This window comes from Petaurus breviceps, unplaced genomic scaffold, assembly GCF_028583685.1.
Source record: "Petaurus breviceps papuanus isolate PSGF00001 unplaced genomic scaffold, PetGlider_PUasm1.0 176, whole genome shotgun sequence".
NCBI lineage: Eukaryota > Metazoa > Chordata > Mammalia > Diprotodontia > Petauridae > Petaurus > Petaurus breviceps.
In genome coordinates this window covers 19658888-19679755 of record NW_027185771.1, presented here as the reverse complement: position 1 = coordinate 19679755, position 20868 = coordinate 19658888, and the positions used below count along the sequence as shown (strand labels likewise).

The 20868-nt window shown below is 39.6% G+C and overlaps 1 pseudogene; it reads left to right on the top strand.

The window, feature by feature from the left end:
- Positions 1–6373: 6373 nt before the first annotated feature.
- On the top strand, positions 6374–12738 carry LOC138159527 (macrophage-capping protein pseudogene; annotated as a pseudogene).
- Positions 12739–20868: the final 8130 nt, after the last annotated feature.

Genomic DNA, 20868 nt, shown 5'->3' with positions numbered 1-20868 from the left:
CAAAATTCTTAAACCCCAGAGATGAGACAAATCTAGAAACAAGAAACCTAGAAATCAACAGTGTCAGCTATTGCTTAGAGGTTGAGAATGATAAGGTTTCAATCTGTCAAGATGCATTACTTAAATGACTATTATGGGCCAGGCAAGGTGCTAGCAGCTGAGGTTATAATGACAAAAATCCCTATCTGGAAGGATCTTACATTCTATCAACTGAGAGAAAGCCATTGGATTTAGCTGATTAAGGTATGGGTAGCTTCAGTTGAAGTGATGAGGTGATGAGTGTAATGAATCTAGATTATACCTTGCCCTAGAAATATGACTGCCCCACCTCCTTTTCTGACGAAATACATTTGCTTTAAATTTCAAGTTGCTCTACTTGTTACATGCAAGACATCATGATCATATGTTACAGTTGTCACATGACCACCAGGCATGTCTTCATTGCCCATTGAGTCACCCAAATTCAATGCTTCTAAGATCATGGTGATCTGTTATTTGCAGCTATACCAGATTTCAAAAGGTTTATAACTATTAAAGAGATGGGATTTGGCAAAAAAAAAATGAAGTTCAATAATAGCAAAATCACTGAACAATTTCTGAATGTGTAAGTGTGTCTACCATATGCTCTGCACTATAGTGGGGACAAAGAAAGGATGATTCATGAGTCCTGACCACATGGAGAGACAAGATGATTGTCAGTGGTTTGGGATACAGCAGATGATCTTGGCATCTTTGATGCCTGACCAAGCTCTACGCACTTCATAGTGCCTGCTTCAGGCGCCTGCATGGCCATTGAAACAAATGGTTCTCATTCAATCATAACACTGGGGGAAATCTTCACACACTTGGGATAGACATCCCCCTAACTGACCAATGGGTTTGAGGTCCATTGTTTACTCTCAACCTGGTTTAGCCTGTCTGCCAAGACTTTGTCAGAGTGTGGCCACTCTTCATGCTACAGCTTCTTGGAACCATGGGTGAGAGGGAAGTGCCAGGTGAACCCTGGAAAGGTACATCAGCAGCCATGAAAAGGGCTTAGCAAGCCCTCACACCAGAGATGCTCCTCCTCTCTGAACATACAGTAAAGAAGTTCTTGGTTTGGAGCCAGATGACCTGGGATCCCATGCCAGCTCTGCCCTTGAATATTCATTTGTGTTATCTTAGTCAATGCAATTTACCTCTCTGCCCTCAGTTTGCTCATCTGTAAAACTAGGGTATAAAACTAGATGACATCCAGCTTATTAAAATGTGACCTCCTTGAGGGCAGGGATAACGTTTTTGCCCTTTCTGTTTATGCCCTTGTGCTCAGCACAGTGCCTCACACCAGTGCCTCACACATAGCAAGTTGTTAATAAATACCTGTTAACTGACTGACTGAAATTATGAAACAAAATTTAAATGTCACTCACTAGTTATCTGATCATTTGTGAGTCACTTAAACCTCCACAGTCCTCATTTTCCTCATCTGTAAAATGTACATGTAAAATGATATCTATAAGGTATCCTTAACAATACCTTATAGGACTTACGATGATCAAATGAAACAACATAGGACACAAAGTGCTTTGAAGCCTTGAAAAGCTACATAAAAAGTTATTTTATATAGTATTTTAATGTTTCCAAAGTTTACCAGTGAAATAGGTAATCTATTACCATCACCCTCATTTTATAGATGAGGAAACTGAGGATCTGAAAGCAGAGGAATTTTATCTTAGTCCCACAGCTTGCCGTCAATGTTTGATCTGGGATTTGTACCCAGATTTCTTGACAATAAACCCAATGGATTTTCCAATATAGCAGGTGATACATTGTTGTATATCCCACAGTACCCACCACAGACAGGACTTTGCAAGGTAAGAAGTAGGGACTGAATATATGTTTTATTCAATGGAATGAAAACAGGAGAGAGTGCTGTTAGAGGAAAACATGAGTTGTTCTGTTTCTTGAACAGGCCCACTTCCAAGGGAAGAAAATTCTCTAAAGGAGGAACTTATTAGCAAGGCAATAGGTTGATGGGCAGACAGCTTAGGTCAAGGAACAAAGCCATTTTGTTTAGCAACGTAGCAAATCGTTTTTCCCCACTCTCTTTTCTTCCCCTCTCGATTTAGCTCAGATTGGTTCACATCTCCTAATTTTTGCTTTAAGTTTCAGGGTCAAACAAAAACTCAAAGCCAGATTCCATCACTTTGTCTTTCTGCCCTTATTTCTGTTGAAGACCATGGCTCCCTTTCAGCCACCCCCAGGGAGACACTGTTCTCCTCACCAAATTCCCATGGGTTCTTTCTCTTATAAAAAGCCAACACCTTGAACTTGAAATAGATAGAGAGAGCCTTTCTTCTGAGCAGTTTAAAGCATTTCCCACAAGACTCCTAGGCAACAAGGCCCCAGTCATTAGGTCAGAAGGATTCGGTCTTCAAAGAAAATGAGAGAGGAGCATAACTAATGTTGGGCCAGTGGGACCTCTTCCCTAGGGGTCAGCAATGAAGCACTCACCGGTTGGTTAGTGAATTCCAGGGTGCTGTAGATGAGCTATGTTTTCTCTTGTCCTGTATCTCGACTCCCATTTTTGTATGCAGTAAATCATTGCTCTTAAGATTTCCATACAGGGGCGGCCAGGTAGCACAGCGAGTAAGAGCACCGGCTCCAGTGTCAGCATGACCTGGGGATCAAATCCGGGCTCAGACACTTAGCACTCACCCAGAACCACCTGGCCGTGTAACCTTGAGAAAGTTACTTAACCCCAAAAGGGGTGGCCAGGTGGCTCAGCAAGTAAAGAGCACCAGCCCCAGTGTCAGGATGACCTGGGGATCAAATCCAGACTCAGATACTTAGCACCACACCCAGAAATAACTGGCCGTGTAACCTTGAGCAAGTTACTTAAGCCCTATTGCTTTAAAAAAAAAAAGATTTCCATATAACAATCCTTTAAGGCAGGTGTTTACACTCTCAGTTTTATAGATTAGTTGAGAGATCATTTCCCCAAGATTATACAGTAGAAAAGGAACAGAGCTTGGATTCAAATCTCAAATGGCAGTCGACCTCAATACCCCATGGTGCTACCAATCAGGCCAGCAGAGTGAAATCAGAAGACCACATTTTGCAGATGAGAAAATTGAGCCCTCAGGAGATAAAATGACTGCCAAAGTCTCACAGCTAGTGTTATATCCAAGGTTACAAACCAGGTCTTCAAACACCAAATTCAAATGAACTTTCTACCACTCCACAATATCTTTTCAGAAGATATTGAGATCTCTGTGACCTGGAGCTGTCTATCTCATGCAGAGACAAGAGCCAATTATTAAATTTTAAGTGGCAACATTCAACGTTCACAAATGCTATGTTTGCTACAAATCACACCTTGATTTTTTGTTTTGCTGATCATCTGAGCTTAAAATAGTGATAGAGAAAATGTAAATGATGCAGAGTTAACTTAAATATATGTCATGTATAGAGTCTTTTTTATTTTTATTTTTGAGAGCCAGTTAAATATTTACTACCTTCCTTCACTGGGAGATGTCATAGAAGAGCTAGGGTTTTAGCTGCATTTAAATGGTACACTTATGAATCTGTAATACCAATAGAGCCTAGGCATTATACTCTAGGTCTCCTAGACCCACTTTCTGTCCACACCATCTGCCTACTGGCACCTTCCTTGGTTTTTCCATGCCCTATTCACTTGTTTGCTCACTTTTGCCTCCTTGTTTTATTAACCCTCTTTAAAATACCCCCCCTCTCCCTGTGCCCCCCTCTCATTTATATATCATAGATTTCATTTAGGATAATTTGTTGTATTCTAGGACTAGAATCATCTGGTACAATTTGGAATGGAAGAGCTCTTTACAACCTTATCCCCATCTACCTTTGCAGGTTTCTTACACTTTAGTTCTTTCTACTCTTTCCATGGTCGGGTTACACTGTCTTATCTGCTTTTCCTCAAATATGACACTTTCTGGAGCAGCTAGGTAGCTTAGTGGATGCAGCACAGGCCCTGATGTTTGGAGAACCTGAGTTCAAATTTGACCTCAGACACTTACTAACTGTGTGATCCTGGGCAGGTCACTTAACCCCAACTTCCTTCACAAAAAAAAAAAAAAAAGCCCTTCATCTTCCATTATTGAGCTTTACCATGCCTGAAATCCTCTCCTCTGTTATCTCCACCTCTTAGTTTCCCTGATTTCCTTTAAGACTCAACTCAGATGATACTTGGTAAAGGAGGCTCTTTCAGGGTTTGCCAGCTGCCAGAGCCTTCCCCTCTCGGGTGACCTTCCACCCTGCTCCACAGGGATCTGCCTAGTGCCTCCTTATCTGCACATCATCTCCTCTATTAGAATGTAAGCTCCCCTGAGGATAAGTACTTTTTAAAAAGTACTTGGTACCTTGCTTGGCATAAAGTAGACATTTAATAAATATTTGCCGATTAATGAACTAATAATGGTAGCTAGCATTTATATAACACTTTAGGGTCTGCAAAGCGTTTTTTTGTTGGATGTGTGTGTCTGTGTGTGTGTGTGTCTGTGTCTGTGTCTATGTGTGTGTCTGTGTGTGTTTTAAGTATGTTACCTGATTTGATCCTCACCTTTGCCCTGGTAGGCAGGTGCTATTATTATCCCTATTTTGTAAATGAGTAGACTGAGGCTGAAAGAAATTAAATGATTTGCTCAAGGGCGCACAGGTAGGATTCAAACTCAAACCGTGATGACTCCCAAGGCAGCATTCCATCCACCCTGTGCCATCCAATTACTCATTGCTACTATTATGATGCATCTCTCATTTTGTCTCTATCCCAAGATCATAAGCTTCTTGAGGACAAGAACCCTGTTAGTTTCCTCTCTCATATTCCCCAGAATGCCAAGGATCAGACTGGGAACCCAGTAGGTGCTTTGCCAAGGAGTGTTGACAAGAATCATAGAACAAAGAACATTGGAGCTAGAGCACACCTTAGAACTGCTTAATATGTTTAAGACCTAGAACAGGGGTGGGAACCTGTGGCCTCAAGGCCACAAGTGGCCCTTTAGATCCTCAAGTGCAGTCCTTCCACTAAATCAAACTTTATAAAATTTGTTCTGCGTTTGAGGGCCTAGAGGGCCACATGTGGCCTTGAGGCCACAGCTTCCCCACCCCTGAGTCCCAGAACATAGAATATTAAAGGTGAAAGTCATTTTTGGTTTGTTTGTTTGGGTTTTTTTTTTTTATTTTTGGAGGGGGGAAGGTAGGGCAATTGGGGTTAAATGATTTGCCCAAGGTCATGTGGCAATTTTTGTGTTAAATGTCTGAGGTCAAATTTGAACTCAGGTCCTCCTGACTCCAGGGCGGGTGTTCTATTCACTGCTCCACCTAGCTGCCCCTGAAAGTCATATTTAAGACCAGTTAATCCAACTCTATTCTGTGGGAGAAGACCCTGAAAACCAGAAAGGAGATGTATATTGCTGAAAGCAACGCAGCTAACTGCATTGCTATGATCTCATACTGAAAATTATAATATTACTGTATATCAGCCCCTAGGTAGCATAGGGAGGCAGAGACCTGTGAGTTCAAACACTGAGTCAGACACTAGGTAAACCTCTTAACCTGGCTCAGTTTTCTCATCTGTTAAATAGGTATTGTAATCTCATAACTTGGGTTGTTGTGTGGATAAAAATGAGACAAAGTTTGTAAAGCACCATATAAACCTTGAAACACCATATAAATGTTAGCTGATGTTATAAGTATAACTGATCTCTGAATAATTACAAAATACTTTGACATCTGTGACTTTATTTGAGCCTAAAAACAATGTGAAAATAAGTAGTACAAGGATGAAAATACCCAGTTCTTTGATGCAGAAACTGAGTCTCAGAAAGAGCAATCAATTTGACCAGATTCACACAACAGTAAGTTACTGAGCCTGAATTCAAGCCTCAGAGGCCCTGCTTCTAGGTCCCCTGTTTTTTTTTGTTTGTTTTTCTTTTTTTCTTCTATACCAGGCTAGTTAATATCTAAACCTGCCTCACATAAAATTAGGAAATGTCCCTGTCACAGAGCCAGCAAGGAAATGGATCAGCAAAAATATTACAAATATAGCATGAAGCCAAATATCACTAATTCTATTTCATAAAAGGAAGAATATATCTTCTCAAGTAGGAGTCCTTCTGTAAATAATAATCCAGGCAAACAACAAGAGGGTCCTTGTATCAGGGAAGGTACATTCCTTCTTACTGATATGGCTATAGACTACTTAAGAAGACTAAACTCATTACAGGTAATGGTCTACAATTAATGCTACATTGGAGCATTGATTAAATTCCCTTCTAAACCACAAAAACCTGCCATAGTTAGGGACTCCTTAAAGACGATGGTTAATTAAAGACATAAAATAAAATGATAGAGAGGCACGATGCTAGAATATGTCACTCCTCAGGAATTAGAACTGGAAAGGACTATCGGTAACATTATGTAATTCATAAAATGGAGACCCAAAATTACCGCAACTAGGCAGTACAGTGGCTAGAATACCAGGCCTGGAGTCAGAAAGACTCATCTTCTTGGGTTCAAATTGAGACTTAGACACTTATTAGCTGGGTGACCCTGGATAAAGTCAATTAACCCTCTTTTCATCAGTTTCCTCAACTGTAAAATGGACTAGAGAAGGAAATAGCAAACCACTCTAGTATCTTTGCCAACAAAACCCCAAAATGGGGCCATGGAGGGTTGTACATAACCGAACAACAGCAACAAGAAAACCTGAAACTCAGAGAAGTGACATGAAAAATTTGTCGAGGTCACACAGCTAGTCAGTGAGAAAACTTTTTTGAAGATTTGAACCCAGTCCCAAGTCATGTGGAAGGGAGGTTCTTTCCACTGGTCCATGATTTCAAGTATTATGTTATAATTCAACTTCTAACTGTGAGAGAAGGATGGAAGGCAACTGAGAAGACACTGGCTCCTAGCTCCAGCACTGAGGGTGATGTTGACATTTAAAAAACATTTTGAAATGAAGGTCATGGTAAAAACAGAAATGAGATCACAGTAAACATGTAGAAAATGTTTCTTGGTACTGGGAGGGAAAACTGAGAAAGGCAGAAATCCCTTAAAGAAACATAGAGTTTTTTTTTTTTTTAAGGAGACTTAGAGATCATTTATTCCAGTCCCTCATTTTTAAAAATCCAGTGGGATCCAATCCAAAATGCATTTATTGTGGGGTTGGGGGAGCTAGCGAGTAGAGCACTGGGACTGGAGTCAGGAGGACCTGAGTTCAATTCCAGCCTCAGACTCTTGACACACTTACTAGCCTTGTGACCTTGGGCAAGTCACTTAAACCCAATTGCCCTGCCTTCCCCCCTCCAAAAAAAAAAAAGGCATTTATTAAGTGCTATTTCCAAGGCACTGTGCTAGGTTCTGAAGGTAAGATGACAAAAGAAATAAACAGTTTCTGCCCTTAAAGAGGTTACATTCTACAAGCAAAATAAACATTCAAGTATAAGATTCCTAGAGGTGGGAGGAGACAATAATAACCAAGGAGAGAGATTTCTTATGCAAATAAGTCCCTGAGAAAAGAAGTAACTTGTCCTGGGTCATACTAGTTAGTGACTGAGCCAGAGCAAGCCACCGATATTCTCTGAAATGGGGATGTACATGATATGCATGTATATATGTACGTGTATGTATAGCTCCCTGGCCTAGTGCTAATCTTATCTAGAGACTGGGAGGAAAATCACCAGGGATTTCCCCAGGATGATGTCTCATAGATTTCCCTTAATAACCTGAATTTTCATTGGTCTTTGTGAATACTTTCACTGGGTGGTAATATTCAGAGCCAAAAGGGATTTTTTAATTATTATCTTGCCCAACTTTTTGACAGAGGAGAAAATTGAGCCATCCCCCCAAAGGAAAATGACTGGCTGGTTTCTTTATCTCTTTGTGGTTAATAGTGTGCTTTTACACATCATGTGAAGCTGATAGTGCAAAGTATAGCTCATCTTATATATGAGGAAACTGAGTCTTAAAATGTTTAAGTACAGGGGCAGCTAGGTGGCACAGTGAATAGAGTACTGGTCCTGGAATCAGGAGGACCTGAGTTCAAATCCAGCCTCAGACACTTAACACAAAACTAGCCGTGTGACCTTGGGCAAATCACTTAACTCCAATTGCCCTACCTTCCCCCCATGCAAAAAAAAAAAAAAAAAGCAAAAAAAAATATGTTTAAGTACCTTACCCAGGGTCAAAAGGGCAGGAAACAATTGAAACCGATGTCAGTCATGCCAAAAGCCTTGGAGGTATCACCTTCAGAAATACAGTGGTAGACTCAGTTAATTACCAAGACACTAACAGTATGCTATTGCTGTTTACTTGGTTCTGAATTGTCATATGTGAGAGGAAATGCAAACATAGCAAGTACCATTCTGGGGGCTCTCTCTCTTTCTTGCTGGCTCTCTCTCTCTCTCTCTCTCTCTCTCTCTCTCTCTTTGCCTCTCTCTCTGCGTCTCTCTGTCTTTGTCACTCTGTCTGTCTGTCTCTGTCACACACACACACACACACACACACACACACACACCTTAGATTTTTTTTCCTGCTTCCACCTTTCCCAAGATGAGGAAAAGGACAGGTAAGTTATCCAGTGTATAGCCAAGCAGAGGAAATATACCCTAGGATACTGCAAAGTTTCTACTAAGCTGCTCCTGGGGAGGGAGGAGAAATGGGTGGGCCAGGGGCCAATGGAACAGTTGCAGAGGTGGCTGGGGAAAAGAAGAGACAAAGAAGGTGCCCCAGAATAGTATTATCTGTACAGTATACATTTCAGTGCCCAGAGTAAAAGCCACTGTAGCTCCTCACTAATTATAGATAATGCCACTAGGGTATCATTTCAGGGAGACTGAAAAGCCACCCTTGCATCTTCTAACTTGTCTTTCCCACTTAAAACCTGAAATGTCTTTAAAAAAGGACAAAGATTTTCTTCCACTTTTCAATGAGATGAGCGTTCTAATAGAAATACTCAAGAGGAATGTGTTCCTGGACCATAAGGTATAAATGACTAATAGTAGATATTTAGTTGATTGTAGATTTTAATAATGGAAAGGAACATGAAGGAAATGATTGCTCAGGAGCTTTTGAGGATGGAAAAAAATATATAGAATGGAAAGGCTAGGAGCTTAGTGCTGATTTCAAAAATTTTCATAAGTTCAGATACTATACACGCATCTATCAGTACACAAGACATTCTCTCAAAACCAAGGTTAATTTTTTTTTTTTTGCTTTTTGGAGGGCAATTGGGGTTAAGTGACTTGCCCGAGGTCACATGGCTAGTTTTTGTGTTGTGTCTGAGGCCGGATTTGAACTCAGGTCCTCCTGACTCCAGGGCCAGTGTTCTATTTACTGTGCCACCTAGCCACCACCTAAGGTTAATTATTTTAAGATCAGGTTTTTCTGTCTGTTGGTTTTTGTTTGTAAACATCTTATTTGGTGGCAAATTGTATTTGAGTTCTACTTATTTTTATTTTTTTTTTTTCGTTTGGTTTTTTTTTCTTTTTTTTTTGGAGGGCAATTGGGGTAGACTTGCCCAAGGCCACATGGCTATTTTTTGTGTTAACAGTCTGAGGCCAGAGTTTTACTTATTTTTAAATATGTAAATATGTATATATATATATATATATATATGTTCTTATAGAAGAATGCATACATCCATGTCTGTACATCTATTTATGGTAAATCTTTAATGTAAAAATGGGCTCTTCTTGGGCTCTTGAACCTTATACGAATAGAGGAATCTTTGTTGTTGTTCAGTCATGTCTGACTCGACCCCACATGCGGTTTTCTTGACAAAGATGCTACAGTGGTTTGCCATTTCCTTCTGCCACTCCTTTTACAGATGAGGAAATGGAGACAAACAGGGTTAAATGACTTGCCCGGGGTCACACAACTGTTAAGTGTATGAGGACACATTTGAACTCAAGTCTAACTCTAGGCATGGGACTCTATCCACTGTCCCACCTAGCTGCCCCTCTAGCACATATTCTCTACTCCTTTTCCAGTTCCCCTGTATGTGTAGTTGTCTTTCCAGAGTAGAATAATAACAGATATTTGCTTGTACTTCTGTCCCTAGCTCTTAGCATAATGACTGGTGCATAGTAAACATTTAATAAATGCATATCTTTCTATGATTCTATCTCTTTACTGTTTTGTGAATTCAATACCAAATCATGTAAAAAGAAGGGATTACAACCACAGGACATATTTCATGTTCTTTTATAAAAGTAAGAAGTTGTAAGGTTTATTATAGATGGCAATAAATTAATTATTTCTTCCCAATAATCATCAGAGGTGCTATTTGAATCTAAGTCTTCAGACTCCAGTTACTAATCGTTCCAATGTATTAGGTGACTTCATGAATTTCCTCAATTACAGTAATTCCCAAATCCCATTTACTAAGCTGTGAAGAGGGCATGATCTCTATAGGTGGAGGGAGTATTCCCACCTATAAAATTACAAATACTGAAGTAAATGCTATAGAAAAATCCATATCAATGGGATGTAATGGAACACCAGCCAGGAGATCTAGGTTTCCACCACATACTCCAAGTGTAAGTGCTTTCTTTCTGTGAACCTCAGTTTACTCATTCATAAAGTGGGAAGGTGGGGGATGGGGGGTGGGACTGCCCTAGATGGTCTTTAAGTTTCTGTTTAATGGATCCACAATAAAGGATTTTGTGACCCCATTGAAAAAGATTTTAGTAGGGATCATAATAGGAGAGAATCAATGAAAAAAATCCACTAACAAAAATAAAATAAAAGGTAGTGAGAATGCACAACAATTAAACTGTCTCATTCCAGCTGGGCTGGAAAGCTCATATGCAAATATGTTTTTCAGTTTAAGCTGATCAAACACACTGGCCAAGGGATAAGAATGCAAACAAAGTTCTAACAGGCAGAAGGTCACAACTTTATGTAAAATGTCCTTGGTGATATAAGATGCAAAAGAATGATGGGGGAAAATCTATTGAGGTACATGCTAAGCCTTGTCCCCTAGGAGAGGATACTCTCAATTATCTGCAATTACCCAAACTTCCCTTTTCCCCAATCCCTTCCTCTTCTTCCCCATCTCTACATTGCCCAGCCTACTTCTCAATTTCCTCCCAGCTGTCCAGGCAAGTTGAGTATAGGGAGGCAAGCTCATTTTAATATTACGATAATGGCTATGACACAAGAAAAGACCTTTACATTCTAGTCCAAAGACTATCACTTTACAGATGAAGAAACTTTGGTCTTTACAGGAGAATGTCACTTGTCCATGGTCACACAGCTAGGAAGTACAGCAGATCCAATCCAGAGACCCAGATTTTCTGACTCCACTTCTAGTGTTCTTTAGATATTAGAACCAAAGTGATGAGGGAAAATTTACTGTAACAATAATGCAGATAGACATTCATTGTTTTCACTCATTCATTCAATCATTCAGATCTATTAAATAGCTGCTGTGTGTAAGATCATATCCCAGACTAAGAGGTGAGGGAATAAAAATGAGCAAAATACAACGCCCTCTCTCAAGTACCTTACAGTTTAATAGTGAGTATAAGACCTTAAAAAAATCTTGCGTTACCTACTGGAAGACAGAGTCAGTTATGAGGAGTAGGAGACTCAGATATCTAAGCAGTCTTGTATGAGGCAATCCCAAAGTTTGCCTCCTCATTTGAGTCAACAGTGAAGGAACCAGGCCTTCATGTGTGGAGGGTCGAAAAGCTATAGCCTGTACCTGTGCCTCCCAAGAGCCTTGGGATCTCCTCCAGAGACTCCTACCTTGTCCTGCACAATGGCCCGGATGGGCAGTCCAGCCTGCACATCTGGATCGGTCTGTCTGCGGTCCTCCTGAGATGAGCAAGGAGCCTACCCAGCATTATCTGTGTACCCTGAGCTGGAGGTGAGGGCAGTGCAGCACCCAGAGGTCCAGGGCAATAAATAGGATTGCTTCAAGAGTCACTTCCCTCGAGGCCTCCAGTACAAAGAAGAAGGTGTGGTCGGTGTTTCACCAGGCCTTGTCTGGAGCTCCCTCAGGCCCCATCCAGAGACTCTACTGGGTCAAAGGGGAAAAGAGTGTTAGAGCCAGAGAGTGGGCCCGATCTGGGAGAGCTTTCACAGCAGATACTGCTTCATTCTGAACTTGGCCCACACATTCTTTGTCTGATGGGGGAGCAAGTCCAACACTTTGGAACGAAACAAAGCCCAGGACCTGCCTCTTGCCACCAGGGACAGTAAATGGCAGGGAAAAGCCCAAATAGAGATTGTCACTGATGGGGAGGGGCCGTCAGAGATGATCCAGGCTTTGGGATGGAAGCCAACCCTGAAGAAGGGTAATCCAGAGAAGACTTCAGGGCTGATCAAACTATTGCCCATGCTGCTGCCCTATGTAAAGTTTCTGATGCCGATGGCCAGATGCACCTGGCAAAGATGGCAGACTCTAGTCCATTTGCAATAAAGTTGTTGATAAATGATGATCGATTGCCTTGTGTGGACAATGATCTCTGCAGCAAGATCTATGTCTGGGAGGGGAAAAAAGCTAGGGAGAAAGAACACCAAGCTGCCCCAAGTGGTGGAAGACTTCACATCCCAGATGGGATTGCCTCCAATAACCAGGTAGAGATTTTGCCCCAGGGTCAAGAGAGCCCCATCTTCATGCAATTTTTCAAGAACGAGCATTCAAGAATGAGCATTCCTGTCCCCACTTCCCCCTTCTTCACTGTTTCCCTAGCCCTTCAATCATGGATTATATAGGTAGTTTATACTTTGCCCTAGCATGGCTTACTAATGGTTACCCTATGCCCCTTAGCCACCTGTGCCTTCTTGCTTCAATCTGCAGCCCCTTGTGCTTGGTCATCTTGGAGTTAATTTAAAGAAATGAACTGGAAAAAAAAATGTTCTCAAATAACTATAATCCAAGGTAGAGTGTGAAAGTTTCATAAGAAATGTGTAAACAAAGTGCTACTTAGTACTTTTAGGTAGGGGAAACAAGAAAAGCCTGAAAGAGGAGGTGACATTTTAGCTGGGCCTTCAAAAATGGATAAAAAGAGAATAGGAAGAACTGAAGGGGAATACTGTTGTTTCACAAGACTGCAGGGTCCTTTAAGGAGCCCCAGAGGGTACCCAGTCTAGCCTTTACCTAAACTGGATTGTTTGGGGGACAGAGTTAAGATGGCAGAGTAGAAGCAGGACCTTCCCACTGCTCCAGCTTCCATGTTCTCCAATCCATGTAAAAAGGGGACTCTGAACAAACTTTGGAGCTGCAGAAGCACAAAATGACACAGAGAAGCTAACCTCCCATTGAGGACAGCCCGGCAGGCCAGCAGGAATCGGCCAGCACAGAGCTCTGGGAGCTGAGCCCAGCCCCACTCCAAGGCTAGCCCCAGGGCGGGCCTGACCGGCCACTGGCCAGAGGGGCTCCAGATCAGTAGCAGCTGTGGCCATTTCCAGATTTATCAACACATAGATGTGAAGGACAAAGTGAGAGGTCAGTGCAGTCTGGACTTTGGGATCCAGTAAGTGGGAGTGCGTGGCTTTTGCCCCCGGGGCGAGAAGACACTGACATGGTGGCACAGCCAGCCAGTGCCCCATGGCAGCTTCAGCTCCTGGTCTGCAGAGTGTAGGGGGACCAAGCACCAGTCTGAGGGGTAATTGCTCTTGCTTTAACCTGCTTGGATCTGGATTGCAGTCTAGGGTGGAGGTCCTGGGGTGTGTGTCCAGCCTGCCAGAGTGTGTGGAGACCTTAGAAAGGGGACCCATCTAATACCTCTGGCAGCTGAGAAAACCCCAGAATTTGGGACAAAAGCTCCCCTGTCTGGTGGCAGAGTCCTACTGTGGCAAAAAGCCCAGGGGTCAAGTGACTGAGGGGCAACATGACCAGGCAAAGGAAACAAAGCAGACAGAAGATTCCAACATTAGACTCCTATTTGGGGGACAAAAAGGAGCAAAGCATGGAACAAGAGGAAGACAGTGAAGTCAGAACTCCTGCACCAAAACCTTCAAAGGAAAATACGAGCTGGTTACAGGCCATAGAAGACTTTAAGAAACAGATAAGTGAAGTGGAGGAAAAATTGGGAAGAGAAATGAAAACCATGCAAGAAAATTACAAAATGAGAGTCAACAGCCTGACTGAGGAAAATAATACCTTAAAAAATAGACTAACTCAAAAGGCAAAAGAGGCTCAAAAAGGCAATGAGGAGAAGAATGCCTTAAAAAGCAGAATTTGTCAGATGGAAAAAGAATCTCAAAAGCTCACTGAGGAGAATCATTGCTTCAGAATTAGATTGGAGCAAATGGAAGCTAATGGCTTTATGAGAAATCAAGATGCTATTAAACAGATACAAACAAATGAAAGAATAGAAGGCAATGTGAAATATCTCATGGGAAAAACCACTGACCTGGAAAACAGATCCAGGAGAGATAATGTAAAAATTGTTGGACTACCTGAAAGCCATGATCAAAGTAAGAACCTAGAAATCATCCTCCAGTAAGTTCTCAAAGAAAACTGCCCTGATGTTTTAGAACCAGAGGGTAAAATAGAGGTTGAAAAAATCCACTGATCACCTCCTGAAAAAGATCCCAAAAAGAAAACTCCTAGGAATATTATAGCCAGGTTCCAGAATTCCCAGATTAAGGAGAGAATACTAAAAGCAGCCACGAAGAAACAATTTGAATATTGTGGAAACACAATTAGGATAACCCAGGATCTGGCAGCTTCTACACTGAGGGATGAAAGGGCTTCTAATATGATATTTCTGAGGTTAAAGGAGGTGGGATTAAAACCAAGAGTCACCTATCCAGCAAAACTGAGTATCTTGTTTCAGGGGAAAATATGGTCATTCAGTGGAGTAGAGGCCTTTCAAGCATTCTTGCTGAAAAAAACAGAGTTGAATAGAAAATTTGACATTCAGATACAAGAAGCAAGAGAAGCATGAGAAGGTAAACAGGGAAAAGAAATGTGTGTGTGTGTCTATATATGAGGGTATGTGGGCATATGAATACATATGTGAATGTGTGTATATATGTTTACAGGTATACGTAGATAGAGGGCACAGGACCAATATAACAGGAAAGGATGATACTTAAAAGGTGAAATTAAGAGGTGAGAGAGGAATATAATGAGAGGAGATGGGGAAAGACAGAATGGGGTAAACTATCTCATACATAAGAGGCAAGGGAAAATGGTTAAAATGGAGGGGAGGAATAGGAAGGCAAAAGGGAATGGGTCAACCTTATTCCCATTGAATTAGGCTTGAGGAGGGAATGAAATACACACTAAATAGGGTATCTCACCCTCCAGGACAGTAGGGGGGGAAGGGGATGAGCAGGGGGCTGATGGAAGGGAGGGCAGGCTGGGGGAAGGGAAGTTGGAAGCACCCACTTTTGAAAAGGGACAGGATCAAAGTAGAGAATAGAATAAGTGGGAGGTGGGATAGGAGGAAGGGAAATATAGTCAGTCTTTTACAATATATCTACTATGTTATTGTTTTGCATTAGCCACACATGTACAACCTATACTGAACTGCTTATATTCCCAGTAAGGGTGGGTGACAAGGGAAGAAGGGAATGAATCTGGAATCCAAAGTTTTAAAATCAAATATTCAAATATATATTATTATTATTAAAACTATTTTACATGTCATTGGGAAATAAGATATACAGGTACTGGGGCATAGAGATCCACTGGAAATGTTGAAAGGGGTATGGGAGAGAATATGGGAGAGAGCAGGTGGGAGGAGGGGATATCCTGTGGGACTGCAATTTTGGGGTGGTGGGTAGAGGAAAAATGGGAAGAAAATTTGTAACTCAAAATCTGGTGGAAATGAATGATGTAAATCAAAAGTTAATAAAGCATTTGAAAAAAATTAACTGGATTATTCATTGCTAAATTTCTAACAAGCAGTTCTAACAGTCTCTGCTTAAATATCATCCAGTGGGCTGAAATTTCACTCCATCACGAAGGCAGCCCCATTCCATGGTTGGACAACTAGGTTAGGAAGGTGTTTCTTCTGCTGAAGCACATTCAATAAGTATTTCTGAAGTACTTAATATGGACAAAAGCTTTTAGTGGTCCCTTTGAGGATTACAGAGAAGTAAAAACACTATTAACAGCATTGTCTAGGGGCAAGTTGTTGTTCAGTCATTTTTCAGTCATGTCTGAATATTCCTGATGCCATTTGCAGTTTTCTCGGCAAAGATATTGAAATAGTTTGCCATTTCCTTCTCTGACTCATTTTTATAGATGAAGAAACTGAGGTAAACAGGGTCAAGTGAATTTTTCAGGGTCATGTTGTTGATAAGTGTCTTCAGATGGATTTGAAATCTGGTCCTCTCAACCCTAAGCACAGGGTTCTGTCCCCTGTGCCAACCAGCTACCTAGGTTCAAGTCTAATGAAATAAATCCAGAAGACTTGACCTTCTATCCTAGAAGCATCTCTGAGCAATTCTTTGACTTTAAATCTCACCTTCTATAAGAAGCTTTCTGATTCTTTTCATTGTAATGCCTTCCCTTTGCTATTTATTTCTAATTTATCCTGTCTACTTGTTTTCACATAGTTGTTTTCATGTCTCTGCCATTGGACTGTCTTTTATCTTTGTATCCACAGAAAGACAGTTGAACTAAGATTAAATTCAATGAATAATAATTTCTGAAGGAAATCCTCTTTTTTGGGGGGGCGTGAGACAGAAAGAGAGAGAGAGAGAGAGAGAGAGAGAGAGAGAGAGAGAGAGAGAGAGAGAGAGAGAGAGAGAGAGAGAGAGAGAGAGAGAGAGAAAGTGTGTGCGTGTGTGTGTGTGTGTGTGTGTGTGTGTGTGCGTGCCTGCGCCTGGGGATGGAGAAAAGATTATAGATGCTGAACATGGTAGACAGGACAGCTAGAAGCAGTTTCTGTATTTGTCAGTTTTGCTTAACTGTTTTTCCTTAATAAAGAGGAGAGTTCAGAGAGGGAGAAGTATACATTAAGGAATTGGGAATACATTCTCAGACAAGTTTATTTTGCTTTGTTACAAAAGAGGGGTTTAAATTTGGTTTGGTTTAGGGGTAGGGGTGAGAAGTAACAGTTATATATATTTAAGTACCAATAACACCTTTTTTAAGTACCTCAAGAACAGAGTTCTGCCATTCTTCTGAATACCAATTACCTTGGCTCCCATGGAAGGGTCCCAAAGGACTAAAGGAAACACCTTTGCTTCTATCTCATGTGCCTGTCTTAACAAGTCTCTATGGACTTATGATGGCTTATTATAATTCATATCTCTTCTCCTACAATACCTGAACAGTATGTTTCTTGCTCTCATCAGTACTTTGCACTTGACGTTGAAACTCAGAGAAGGCACTTGTTGTGCTAGGTAATTACTCTAACTCTCCCTCTAATCTAGGGCTCCTTAAACTGGTGTTTATAAAATTTAAAAATATGCGTATTTGTATTTCAATACAATTAGTTCCCTCTGAAATCTTATGTCTCCTATTCTATGCATTTAAAAACATCATTCTGACAAGGGGACCATATAAGATTATAAGATTGTTGGGGCAGCTAGGTGGTGCAGTGAATATAGCACCAGCCCTGGAGTCAGGAGGACCTGAGTTCAAATCCTGCCTCAGACACAACACAAAAATCTAGCTATGTGACCTTGGGCAAGTCACTTAAACCCAATTGCCCTACCTTTCTCCTACAAAAAAAGCAAAGATTATAAGATTGTCAAAGGGGTCCTTGACACTAAAAAAGTTAAGAACCCCTGAAATAACCCAGGTACCAGGGTAACTTGACAGGGTGATTTATAAGATCTGGGGCCATTTCCAGTGATAAGTAGGAGGCAGCTTGTGTTGGCTTTTTGGAGAGCAATTAGGGTTGAGTGACTTGCCCAAGGTCACATGGCTAGTTTTGGTGTTAAGTATCTGAGGCAAGATTTGAACTCAGGTCCTCCTGACTCCAGGGCCAGTGCTCTACTCACTGTGCCACCTGGCTGCCCCCAAACCAGTTCTTAAATTGTATTATAAAGCAGCAATCATCAAAACCATTTTGGTAAAGACTAAGAAATAGAGGGGTAGATCAATGGAATTGGGTAGGTGCACAAGAGAAAGTAGTCAATGATTATAGCAATCTATTGTTTGATAAACCCGAAGACTCTAGCTTGTAGAATAAGAACTCACTATTTGAGAAAAACTCTGGGAAAATTGGAAAACAGTATGGCAAAAAATGGAAGTACACCAACAAGCAAAAAAAAAAAAGAACTGGTATGGCTAGGACACCTTCCCTAGTATTTCTTTTCATTAATTCAAGAAAGAAAATTATTAAAAGACAATGAACAGTTCCATAAAAGAGGCACAAAAATACCCTGAAGAAAACAGTGCCATAAAGAATAGAATCTGCCTATAGGAAAAAAAAGGTAGTACCAAAGCTCAGTGAAGAAATTAATCTCTTAACAATTAGAATTGGGCAAGTGGAAGCAGAGAATGCCATGAGACATCAAGAAATAAAACAATAGCAAATAAATGAAAAAGAGAAGAAAATGTGAACTATCTCATTAGACAAACAACAGACCTAGAAAATAGACCAAGAAAAGACACTTTAAAAATGATTGGAGTACCTGAAAGCCACGATTAAAGAAAGAACTTATGCATCATATTTCAAGGAATTATCAAAGAAAACTGCCCTAATATCCTCAAACAAGAGGGAAAATAGAAATTGAAAGAATGTACTGATTTCCATCTGAAAGAGATCCCAAAATGAAAATTCCCAGAAATATTAGTCAAATTACAGGACTCTCAGATCAAAGAGAAAATACTTCAACAGCCCAAAAGAAACCATTCAAATACCATGGAGCCACAATTAAAATCATACAAGATTAAACAGCTTCCAATATAAAGTATCAGAAGGTGTGGAATATGATATTCCAGAAATCAAAGGAGGATAGTATCCAAATTCTTAAAGTAAAAGTTAGAAAAATTACAGAAGGGAATTGACAGCAAAATTATAATAGTGAGAAATCCCAACTTTCCCCTCTCAGAGATAGATAAATCTAACCATAAAATACATAAGAAAGAAGTTAAAGAGATTAATAAAAAAAATCTTAGAAAAGTTAGATATGATGGACCTCTGGAGAAAACTGAATGGTGATAAAAAGAAATATGCCTTTTCCTCAATTGTATATGGCACTTTCACAAAAATCAACGGTGTATTAAGGTAGAAAAACCTCACTACCAAATATGTAAAGCAGAAATATTAAATGCACTCACATATCAAATTAAATTACATTCAATAAAGGACTATGAAAGCATAGATTAATAATTAGTTGGAAACTAAATAATTTAATCTTGAAGAATAAGTGGGTCAAAGAACAAGTCATAAAAGATCAATTGATAATTTCATTAAAAAAATCACAATAATGAGATGTATTCCAAAAATTTTGGAAGGAAGCCATAGCAGTACTTAGGGGGAAATTTATATTTCTAAGCACATACATCAATAAAAAAAGAGGAGCAGATAAAAGAAATGAGCAAGCACCTAAAAAAAAACTAGAAAAATAACAAATTAAGACTCCCCAAGTAAACATCAAAAAGGAAATTCTGAAAATCAAAGGACAGATTAATAAAATTGAAAGTAAAAAAATGAACTAAGAAACAAAACTAGGATCTGGTTTTATTTTTTTTAATGTAAAGTAGACAAACCATTGGTTAAATTGATTCAGATATAGAAAGAAGAAACCAAATTACCAGTATCAAAAATGAAAAGGGTAAATTCACCACCAATAGAGATAAAATTAAAGCAAATATTAGGAGCTATTTTCCCTAATTATATGCCTATAAATCTAACAATCTAAGTGAAATGGTTGAATAATTACAAAATACCTAAATTGCCTAGATTAACAGATAAGGAAAGAGAATAATTAAACAAGGCCATCATAGGAAAAGAAATTGAAAAAAACATCAATGAACTCCCTGAGAAAATATCACCAGGACAAGGTGGATTCACAAGTGAATTCTATTAAACATTTAAAGAGCAAGTAATTCTAATTCTACATAAACTATTGGAGAAAATAAGCAAAAGATTCCTACCAAATTCCTTTTATGACTTAAATATCATGCTGATATCTAAACCAGGAAGAACAAAAACAGAGAAAGAAAACTACAGACTAATATTCTTAATGAATATTGATGCAAGATTATACACTGTACCAGGAATGAGGGGTTGTTTTAATATCAGTAAAACTATCATATCAATAAAAAATAAGAAAAATATTATCTCAATAGATTCAGAAAAAGTCTTTGACAAAACACAATGCTCGTTCTGATTTTTAAAAAAAGTTAGAAATGATAGGAATCAATAAAGTCTTTCATCAAATGATAAGTAGTAAGTACCAAAAATGAAGAGGAAACATTATCTGTATTGAGGACAAGTTAGAAGCTTTTCTGATAAGATCAAAGGTGAAGAAAAAAGATTTCCATTATCACCATTATTATTCAATATTGCACTAGAAATGTTATCTATAATAGAACAAGAAAAATTGAAGGAACAAAAATAGGCAATGAGGAAACAAAACTATAACTTTGCAGATGATATGATGGTTTAATTAAATAACTATAAAATCAACTAAAGAACTAGTTGAAACAATTAAAAACTTTGGCTAAGTGGCAGGATATAAATATATTACTAACAAAACCTAGCAATAAGAGATAGAGTAATTTCATTAAAAATAACTGCAGACAACATAAAATACTTTGGAGTCTACCTGATCTGACAAACCCAGGAACTATACTAACACTATTGTGAAATACTTTTCATACAAATAAAGTGATATCTAAACAATCAGAAAAATATCAATTGCTCCTGGGTAGGTGGAATCAACAGAGTAAAAGTGACTTAAATTCATTTACTTATACATTGC